Genomic DNA, 11,166 nt, shown 5'->3' with positions numbered 1-11,166 from the left:
ACTAGGGTTTGATTCGGAAACCCTAATTACGCTCATGACACCCATAATAAACATATAAGCAACATACGACATATAATTAATGCATTGAAACATATACAAACATGAGAAAACATAATTAACATGATAATAAACAATCAAACATGTACTAATCATGCAAAACATTCATTAAATCATACTAATTACATCAATTGGCATAAACACAATTAAAAGAAAACACCTAGTTACCTCATTAGCAATTAATGAAAAGCTCCATAAAGAAAACGACCAACAAATCCTTGTATCCAACACGTCTAAGAATCCCCAAAAATCGACTATAAAGAATACCCGAATCCAAATCCATAAAAGCACCATAAAAGACCTTTCTTCTTTACCCATTAAAAATAAGAGACCTTAAAGGTAGGTCTAAAGGTTCATACAAATAATTCCCATAAAATTATTTGAAGATGAATATGTTGTAAAGATAAGAGCAAGGATTGTGAAAATATATTTTATGTATGAGTTTGGTAGAAGGAAAGATATTCAACAATGGAGTCAAAGAGAGAAAAGAAGAACAAAATAGAGAAAAGATGGAGAGAGGACCGCGGCAGGTCACGCACAAAAGAAAGGGAGAACAGCTTGCTAGTTTGCTTAGGGTTTTGTATTTATATAAGACTATATGAGGGTTAACAAGTGGGCTTTGGGTCCATTAGTTTATACAATGGATTATCTGATTATAAATCGGACTGGACCACATTAAAATGCGAGGAGGCCTTATAATAGAAAAGTAGTTATTAAATTAAATAAAGGCGTGGAAGTTGCACCTGAAGAAGACGTTTATATCGTTGAAGACGATCTCTAGGGTTATTTGCTTAATAAGCTAACTAGGTGTTTTCTTTTAATTGTGTTTATGCCAATTGATGTAATTAATATGATTTAATGGATGTTTTGCATGATTAGTACATGTTTGATTGTTTATTATCATGTTAATTATGTTTTCTCATGTTTGTATATGTTTCAATGCATTAATTATATGTCGTATGTTGCTTATATGTTTATTATGGGTGTCGTGAGCGTAATTAGGGTTTTCGAATCAAACCCTAGTGGCGGCATGATAGGCGGCCAATGGTGCTCTCCAAAGTTATAGCTAAAGCTAGTATAAGCTTGATGATGATTCATGTGTTATGTCTAAAGTTAATACAACTTTGGGTAGTTACTCTAGTTATGGCTGAAACTACTATAACATTGAAGTACGAGATAAGGTTATAGCTGGAACTAACGTACCCTGGGATTTATGGCTCAAGGTTATGGTTGGAACTAGTATAACTCTGAGTTTCGTGTCAAGGTTATAGTTGAGGTAAGTGTAACTTCAAGTCGTATACGTTGAAGTTATAGTCGAGTTACTATAACCTCGCATCCAGAGTCCATGTTATGGTTAGGGTTACTATAACATTGAATGGTTATTGTTAAAGTTATAGCTGAAGTTACTATAACATTGCACTAGTACAAAAATATTTATTTGTGGCTCCAAAAAAGGAGCCTTTTGCGGCGTTTTTTATGTAGCAGCAAATGGCAGGGCCGCAAATAGCAAAGTTATTTGCGGCGTCTAAAAAACGCCACAAATAAATGTCTATTTGCGGCGTTTTTTTGAAAAAACGCAGCAAATAACAATCTTATTTGCGGCGTTTTTTCAAAAAAACGCAGAAAATAGCGTTTGAAAAAAAAAATTTTTTTTTTTTTTTTTTTTACAAAATATAATCAAAACGGTATGATTTTAGTTAAACTCTCATATATATTCTTCTATAATACAATCTTAAATGATTTTTTAGTAAATATTCTAAATTCATACATCAAATAGAAATAAAACATATACATGGTCCAAAAATAATACAAATGCAATCTAAAACTTGAATTTAAATAAATACTCTAGACGCCTAGCAGGCTAGCGGCAAACACCAACTCAACCGACTACAAGCCTAGCAGCCACACCATCTCAGCAAACGACAAGCCTAGCATCAGATAACTTATTCACTAAAAGACACAAGCTTATCATCTTCTTGAAATGTATCTATTAGTAGTTCTTATAAACCAAACTCTGAATAAGAACCAGTTTCTAATTTCAAGTTTCCCTAACACTTGAGTAGTTGAGCTTCTGCGGCTGCTACACTAGAGCCATCTATTTTTCAAATTTCAAGGTGTAGCAGTAGGGTGTTCTGGATCACTTAGGCGAGTGCACTACTTCTTTTGACCTGAGAATAGAAAACATAGATACAGACTGCTTCAGGTAAAACAGAATGAACTAATTAAAAGCAACTCGATCAAATAAGAACTTGTATGAATGGAGACCCAAAGATTACCAATTTTCAGGAACAATATTGACAATTACCTGAGTATATTTGGACATGGTATAGGTACATTTGGGTATCCTTTTCAGTTTTCACTGCAATGGAACGAAATATGGTTAATAAATAAGTGTAAAATGGCCACAACAAATTTAGAGTAGCATACCTATATCCCAAACAAGGGAATCCTTTTCAGTCTTCTATCCGGATTCAGCCCAATTATGGGCTCTTACTAGGAAACTAATCACAATATACAACACAGCACTAAAAAAAGCACAATTAGCAGATTAGACCTAGATTACGTGAAATTAAAAGATACAGAACAATGGAGCATTGGGATCACTCCTAACGAAAGAGAAAATCGATAAGCTATGTGAGCTACAATCAGAAGTCTTGCTCACTGTGGTCAGACTATTATATAAAACTCTTTCCAGGTCAGACTAGTTCAAGTAACCACAGATTATTGAAGCAAGCTAAAACTCTCACAACACCTTAAATAGGAAGGACAAAATGTCAAGTACTGAAACATAATCAAAACAGAAAAACTCAGTGAATCACAGCAAAAATGAATAGTATAAAAAACAAGTCGCAAGTTACCTCAACAGTAAAGTCGAGGAAGTTTTGAGCTCGACATTCAACACACGAACACACTGCATCAAGAATTACAGATTAGTTAATTGGTGTATTAGTAATAGAGCCTATCAAATTTTAAAATTTAAAATTTCGACGGTAGAATAGCTTAGACTCCGTCTCTGACTTCTCATAGCTCGGAACAACTGCTGCCAAATAATCTGAAGGACAGGAATGTAATGAAGAAAAACTTAAATGAAAGGGCAAAGATGATGTTCAAGTGTGCTGTGTGCCCGCAACCAAAACTGAAGAAAAGCACAGTAGCTCTCAAACATCTACTTGCGTCTGACGATACACAAGATGATGAACAACGATGATGCTTTAAGAAAAGTAGCTGTCAGTAAGGCTGTACAGAACCATTCAGACCAGAAATGCTCACCTGACTGGACAGGAATGTAATTGGTATAGTCTATGCTTATTTTTGTTCAGTCCATACTTGAATCGAACCCATTTTAGTCCGACCATGATGACCGATGACCGATGACCTTTACTAATACATAATCAGACCAATTAACTATTCAGTTTCTTTACCAATCAGGGTAAAGACTTTTACTACTTGGATTCTGCTAGCACTAGAAATTCAATAGGCTCTATTACTTCACCACCTCTTAAAAGTTGATGTCTAGTTTAGCTAGGCCAAGCTATTCTACCATCGATATTTCTACTGCATCAAGAATTACAGATTAGTTAATTGGTCTGCCTCCTACAAGTCTGAAATTTAAAAAATTTAAACCAGAATAAATTAATGTCTGAACCAGGACAGAAAAGTTATTAGACCTAGAGATTTCATTAAACAAGTAATACCATACCATTACAGCCTATTTAGAATAGAAGAAGCTGTCCTATTCATCTACCTTCTATAGAAACTAATAGCTATTACAATTCCAACCTAAGAAACCAATCAATGTCTTCATGTCTGAGGAAATTCTTAGTCAATTATACTTTGAATTATCTGTAAACCTTCAGCTGGGTTTGGTTAAATGATAACAAATCAAAGATGAGTAATGTTCGAGAATAAGCATATGATTAAATAAGCTTAATTTCTATGAAATAACAATTACCATGTATGCAAAATAAGGTGGGTTCGAACAAAATGAAAACCCTTAATTTCAATTATCTGTAAACCCTAACTAAGTAAATGGAATTATTCAATTGAAAATTTGAAATAAAACACAGAGTACTTATAACATAGAAAAGCGAATAAGGAGATGGAGAGGATGTGAGTAAGAACAACAACCTGCGCCCAATGGGCACCGTGCTAATTGTGGTGGGACATCGAGATTCTGAGAGATGCAGGCGTAGGCCAGGTTGAGACAGAAACGACACTGAGCAGTGGGCGAGGGAGACGCAACGACAGCTAAAGAGGACTGGTGTTAATTTTGTACGCGCAACAGCAGTGGAAGAGGAATGGTGGTGGCCGAGTTTGCGCTAAAGATGCAGGGAACAGGAGATTTGGCTGAATGAGGATCAATAGTCAACCGTTTTGGCCCTGCACAAATTGAATAACACAATAGACATCAACAGTTAACAATTTGACGCTCTCATCAACAGTCACACAATTGAATAACATAATTGACGCCCTCATCAACACACTTGAGAGACATCAACACATGGAGAAATACTCTACTTACCCAAATGAGTGACCCAAAATTGCTCCAGCCACACCAAAACAAAATAACTGGAGGCTTTGACGCCATAAAAGTAATGGAAGTAGCTTGGCCCAACACAAATTTCTTTACAGAATGATTGACCGATAAATACCAAGGCATGGTTTAAAAACCCGACATCACAGTCAGTCACAAACAAATAAATAAAAGCAACAAACTTAAAATAAGTAAGCTAAATTAATAAATCATCATACGCAATAGATTAATCTCAAATTCATCAACGAATTTCAGACCAAGATCAAGAAAAATAGAAATAAAAAAGAGTGTCCGGTGTTGTTCTATGCCCTAAATGAACAACGATCATCACACATAACAGATTAAGCCCTAAATGAACCCAGATCTAGCGGGGTTGAGGTAGAAATCAAAATAAAAATAAAGAATCAATCAATTCATCCAAGGATCAACAAACCGAAGTAATACAAATATATTAACAGGCCGCAATGATTGTTAGCGCTTATTTTTAGAGCGGTCACCATTTTTCCGCCAAATTAATTGATTGAAATCAATTAGAAAAATGAAAAACGATACAAATCAATTTTAGCAATAATAATAACAAAGAAGTAGGAAAGAAATTGCCAGTATTGGATAGGGTTGACGAACATGGATTCGAAGGTAAGCGAATTCGACAGGATGCTAAAAGAGATTAAGATCTAGGGATTTGAAGAAGAGGGTTTCGGATGTCGACAAGAAATAGAAGGATACAGTTGTGGAACTGAGTATACGGATATGGCATTTTTCTTTTTATATTAGCCATTCTTATTTGATGCGTTTATTAGTAAAACGCCGCATATGTAATTTCTAAGGCGTTTTTTTTCAACAACCGCCTCAAATGAATTTCTACTTTAATAAAAAAAAGGAAAATTAATTTTCTATTTGCTGTTGTTTGCCAAAAACGCCTCAAATGAAGAGCCGCAAATTAATGTTTTCTACTAGTGTTGGTTACTTATATTTGTTTCATATGTTGTATTGTGTTCAACGTGTTATGTCCTTGTGTTTGCTTATGTCTTTGGTTGCTATTATTCATATGAGAAGTAGGGTAGTCAGTTATACTATCCCATGAGTTGAGTCGGGATGTTGTTCACGCATATTGATACAGTCAGTTATACTGTGCATTTGTTTATTGGCTAGTGGTATAGATGACGTGCGGTATCAGTTATATACCAAACGGAATGAACTAACGCCACCCATTATGGGATTTATTTGGTCTATGCTCGGGGGTGGCCAGATTCGTTAGTTATACGTTCTGGGTCCCGAGTGTCGTTCGGTGTACAGTTATTACATCGAGAGGTCTGGCCAGGTCTTAGGCATATAGGCAGTGGTGATACGCTATACATAGTACCGTGGAGTATCAGTTATATACTTCACACCGACGGGGAGTCAGTTATACGATCCGTCAGTCAGAGTATCAGTTATATGCTCTTACAGGTTAGAGTGTCAGTTATACGCTCGAGCCGGTGTTCGTTTTATACCTTATGCGTATTGTGTGGAAGTATTGGTTACATACTCTAATTGGTATGACGTGTGGTGTTCACCCTATTCGCTACGCTTTGTTGCTAGCATTACTGTAACATGACTGGGAGAGCATCTAGTTACTCCCGACTGATTGTCGACCCCCTTTTCAGGTTGTTCAGTTTGTTGTTGTTTGGTTGATGCTTGCTTGGGGAATGTGCGAAGCGAGCTTAATAATAAATTAGGAGTTTGTTTTGATGTTTTAAGAACCTTTGAATAATGTATTAGTTGTTTTGGTTTTAGTAGCGAACCGGATTGGTCAGGTGTTTCCGCCACCTTGACCCTTTTATCAGTGTCGTACTCTAATATTTACTTTATATAAGTTTTTCCTTTATTTTATGATCCGGGTTGTTATAGTAAATATCAGAGTACGATACTAATAAAAGGGTCAAGGTGGCGGAAACACCTGACCAATCTGGTTCGCTACTAAAACCAAAACAACTAATACATTATTCGAAGGTTCTTAAAACGTCAAAACAAACTCCTAATTTATTATTCATCTCGCCGCACAGCACTTCCCCAGCAAGATATCATCCAAACAGCAAACATCTGAACAACCTGAGAATGGGGGTCGGCAATCAGTCGGGAGTAACTAGATGCTCTCCCAGTCATGTTTACAACAATTGAATATAACCAACAATCATTAACAATTGAAATGCAGAACTAGTAAACATGTGAGACCATCTATACTCATGAAAACCCACTGTAATCTTATCATTAAACGAAAACATATTTAGACAATCTTTTCAAGATGATATCTCCAATGAAAACACATATTACGAGACACAAACGTTACCTATCAACAATAGCAACATAAGGCATAAAGCTAGCAACAAAGCGTAGCGAATAGGGTGAACACCACACGTCACACCAATTAGAGTATGTAACCAATACTTCCACACAATACGCATAGGGTATAAAATCAACACCGGCTCGAGCGTATAACTGACACTCTAACCTGTCAGAGCATATAACTGATACTCTGACTGACGGATCGTATAACTGGCTCCCCGTCGGTGTGAAGTATATAACTGATACTCCACGGTACTATGTATAGCATATCACCACTGCCTATGTGCCTAAGACCTGGCCAGACCTCTCAATGCAATAACTGTACACCGAACGACACTCGGGACCTAGAACGTATAACTGATGAATTTGGCCACACCCAAACATAGACCAAATAAATCCCATAATGGGTGGCGTTAGTTCATTCCGTTTGGTATATAACTGATACCGCACGTCATCTATACCACTAGCCAACAAACAAATGCACAGTATAACTGACTGTACTAACATGCGTGAACAACATCATGACTCAACTCATAGGATAGTATAACTGACTACCCTACTTATCATATGAATAAGAGCAACCAAAGATATAAGCAGACACAAGGACATAACACGTTGAACACAATACAACATATGAAACAAATATAAGTAACCAATGTTATAGTAACTTCAGCTATAACTTTAACAATAACCATTCAATGTTATAGTAACCCTAACCATAACATGGACTCTGGATGCGAGGTTATAGTAACCTCGACTATAACTTCAACGTATACGACTTGAAGTTATACTTACCTCAACTATAACCTTGACACGAAACTCAAAGTTATACTAGTTCCAACCATAAACTTGAGCCATAAATCTCAGGGTATATTAGTTCCAGCTATAACCTTAACTCGTACTTCAATGTTATAGTAGCTCCAGCCATAACTAGAGTAACTACCCAAAGTTGTATTAACTTTAGCCATAACACATGAATCATCATCAAGGTTATACTAGCTTTAGCTATAACTTTGGAGAGAACTCTTGGCCGCCTATCATGCCGCCACTAGGGTTTGATTCGGAAACCCTAATTACGCTCATGACACCCATAATAAACATATAAGCAACATACGACATATAATTAATGCATTGAAACATATACAAACATGAGAAAACATAATTAACATGATAATAAACAATCAAACATGTACTAATCATGCAAAACATTCATTAAATCATACTAATTACATCAATTGGCATAAACACAATTAAAAGAAAACACCTAGTTACCTCATTAGCAATTAATGAAAACCTCCATAAAGAAAACGACCAACAAATCCTTGTATCCAACACGTGTAAGAATCCCCAAAAATCGACTATAAAGAATACCCGAATCCAAATCCATAAAAGCACCATAAAAGACCTTTCTTCTTCTTTACCCATTAAAAATAAGAGACCTTAAAGGTAGGTCTAAAGGTCCATACAAATAATTCCCATAAAATTATTTGAAGATGAATATGTTGTAAAGATAAGAGCATGGATTGTGAAAATATATTTTATGTATGAGTTTGGTAGAAGGAAAGATATTCAACAATGGAGTCAAAGAGAGAAAAGAAGAACAAAATAGAGAAAAGATGGAGAGAGGACCGCGGCAGGTCACGCACAAAAGAAAGGGAGAACAGCTTGCTAGTTTGCTTAGGGTTTTGTATTTATATAAGACTATATGAGGGTTAACAAGTGGGCTTTGGGTCCATTAGTTTATACAATGGATTATCTGATTATAAATCGGACTGGACCACATTAAAATGCGAGGAGGCCTTATAATAGAAAAGTAGTTATTAAATTAAATAAAGGCGTGGAAGTTGCACCTGAAGAAGACGTTTATATCGTTGAAGACGATCTCTAGGGTTATTTGCTTAATAAGCTAACTAGGTGTTTTCTTTTAATTGTGTTTATGCCAATTGATGTAATTAATATGATTTAATGGATGTTTTGCATGATTAGTACATGTTTGATTGTTTATTATCATGTTAATTATGTTTTCTCATGTTTGTATATGTTTCAATGCATTAATTATATGTCGTATGTTGCTTATATGTTTATTATGGGTATCGTGAGCGTAATTAGGGTTTTCGAATCAAAACCTAGTGGAGGCATGATAGGCGGCCAATGGTTCTCTCCAAAGTTATAGCTAAAGCTAGTATAACCTTGATGATGATTCATGTGTTATGTCTAAAGTTAATACAACTTTGGGATGTTACTCTAGTTATGGCTAAAACTACTATAACATTGAAGTACGAGATAAGGTTATAGCTGGAACTAACGTACCCTGGGATTTATGGCTCAAGGTTATGGTTGGAACTAGTATAACTCTGAGTTTCGTGTCAAGGTTATAGTTGAGGTAAGTGTAACTTCAAGTCGTATACGTTGAAGTTATAGTCGAGGTTACTATAACCTCGCATCCAGAGTCCATGTTATGGTTAGGGTTACTATAACATTGAATGGTTATTGTTAAAGTTATAGCTGAAGTTACTATAACATTGGTTACTTATATTTGTTTCATATGTTGTATTGTGTTCAACGTGTTATGTCCTTGTGTTTGCTTATGTCTTTGGTTACTATTATTCATATGAGAAGTAGGGTAGTCAGTTATTCTATCCCATGAGTTGAGTCGGGATGTTGTTCAAGCATATTGATACAGTCAGTTATACTGTGCATTTGTTTATTGGCTAGTGGTATAGATGACGTGCGGTATCAGTTATATACCAAACGGAATGAACTAACGCCACCCATTATGGGATTTATTTGGTCTATGTTCGGGGGTGGCCATTCGCGATTATACGTTCGGGTCCCGAGTGTCGTTCGGTCTACAGTTATTGCATCGAGAGGTCTGGCCAGGTCTTAGGCATATAGGCAGTGGTGATACGCTATACATAGTACCGTGGATTATCAGTTATATACTTCACACCGACGGGGAGCCAGTTATACGATCCGTCAGTCAGAGTATCAGTTATATGCTCTGACAGGTTAGAGTGTCAGTTATACGCTCGAGCCGGTGTTCGTTTTATACCCTATGCATATTGTGTGGAAGTATTGGTTACATACTCTAATTGGTATGACGTGTGGTGTTTACCCTATTCGCTACGCTTTGTTGCTAGCATTACTGTAACATGACTGGGAGAGCATCTAGTTACTCCCGACTGATTGTCGACCCCCTTTTCAGGTTGTTCAGTTTGTTGGTGTTTGGTTGATGCTTGCTTGGGGAATGTGCGAAGCGAGCTTAATAATAAATTAGGAGTTTGTTTTGATGTTTTAAGAACCTTTGAATAATGTATTAGTTGTTTTGGTTTTAGTAGCGAACCGGATTGGTCAGGTGTTTCCGCCACCTTGACCCTTTTATCAGTATCGTACTCTGATATTTACTTTATATAAGTTTATCCTTTATTTTATGATCCGGGTTGTTACAGTAAATATCAGAGTACGATACTGATAAAAGGGTCAAGGTGGCGGAAACACCTGACCAATCCGGTTCGCTACTAAAACCAAAACAACTAATACATTATTCGAAGGTTCTTAAAACGTCAAAACAAACTCCTAATTTATTATTCATCTCGCCGCACAGCACTTCCCCAGCAAGATATCATCCAAACAGCAAACATCTGAACAACCTGAGAATGGGGGTCGACAATCAGTCGGGAGTAACTAGATGCTCTCCCAGTCATGTTTAAAACAATTGAATATAACCAACAATCATTAACAATTGAAATGCAGAACTAGTAAACATGTGAGACCATCTATACTCATGAAAACCCACTGTAAACTTATCATTAAACTAAACATATTTAGACAATCCTTTCAAGATGATATCTCCTATGAAACACATATTACGAGACACAAACGTTACCCATCACAATAGCAACATAAGGCATAAAGCTAGCAACAAAGCATAGCGAATAGGGTGAACACCACACGTCATACCGATTAGAGCATATAACCAATACTTCCATACAATACGCATAGGGTATAAAACGAACACCGGCTCGGGCGTATAATTGACACTCTAACCTGTCAGAGCATAAAACTGATACTCTGACTGACGGATTGTATAACTGACTCCCCGTCGGTGTGAAGTATATAACTGATACTCCACGGTACTATGTATAGCGTATCACCACTGCCTATATGCCTAAGACCTGGCCAGACCTCTCGATGCAATAACTGTACACCGAACGACACTCGGGACCCAGAACGTATAACTGACGAATCTG

General features: G+C 36.5%; 1 long non-coding RNA gene across 2 annotated transcripts; it reads right to left on the bottom strand.

The window, feature by feature from the left end:
- Positions 1–1,769: 1,769 nt before the first annotated feature.
- LOC141592364 (uncharacterized) lies at positions 1,770–5,400 on the bottom strand. 2 transcript variants are annotated; one of them, XR_012521138.1, is made up of 5 exons: positions 4,580–5,400; positions 4,186–4,437; positions 2,916–2,968; positions 2,363–2,416; positions 1,770–2,225 (listed from the first exon to the last, which is right to left on the bottom strand). It is a non-coding gene; the product is annotated as an uncharacterized LOC141592364 (long non-coding RNA). The 2 variants fall into 2 exon arrangements; XR_012521139.1 differs by having other exon boundaries at positions 5,216–5,399.
- Positions 5,401–11,166: the final 5,766 nt, after the last annotated feature.

This window comes from Silene latifolia, chromosome 7 (assembly GCF_048544455.1).
Source record: "Silene latifolia isolate original U9 population chromosome 7, ASM4854445v1, whole genome shotgun sequence".
NCBI lineage: Eukaryota > Viridiplantae > Streptophyta > Magnoliopsida > Caryophyllales > Caryophyllaceae > Silene > Silene latifolia.
This window is presented reverse-complemented; position numbering and strand designations above follow the sequence as displayed.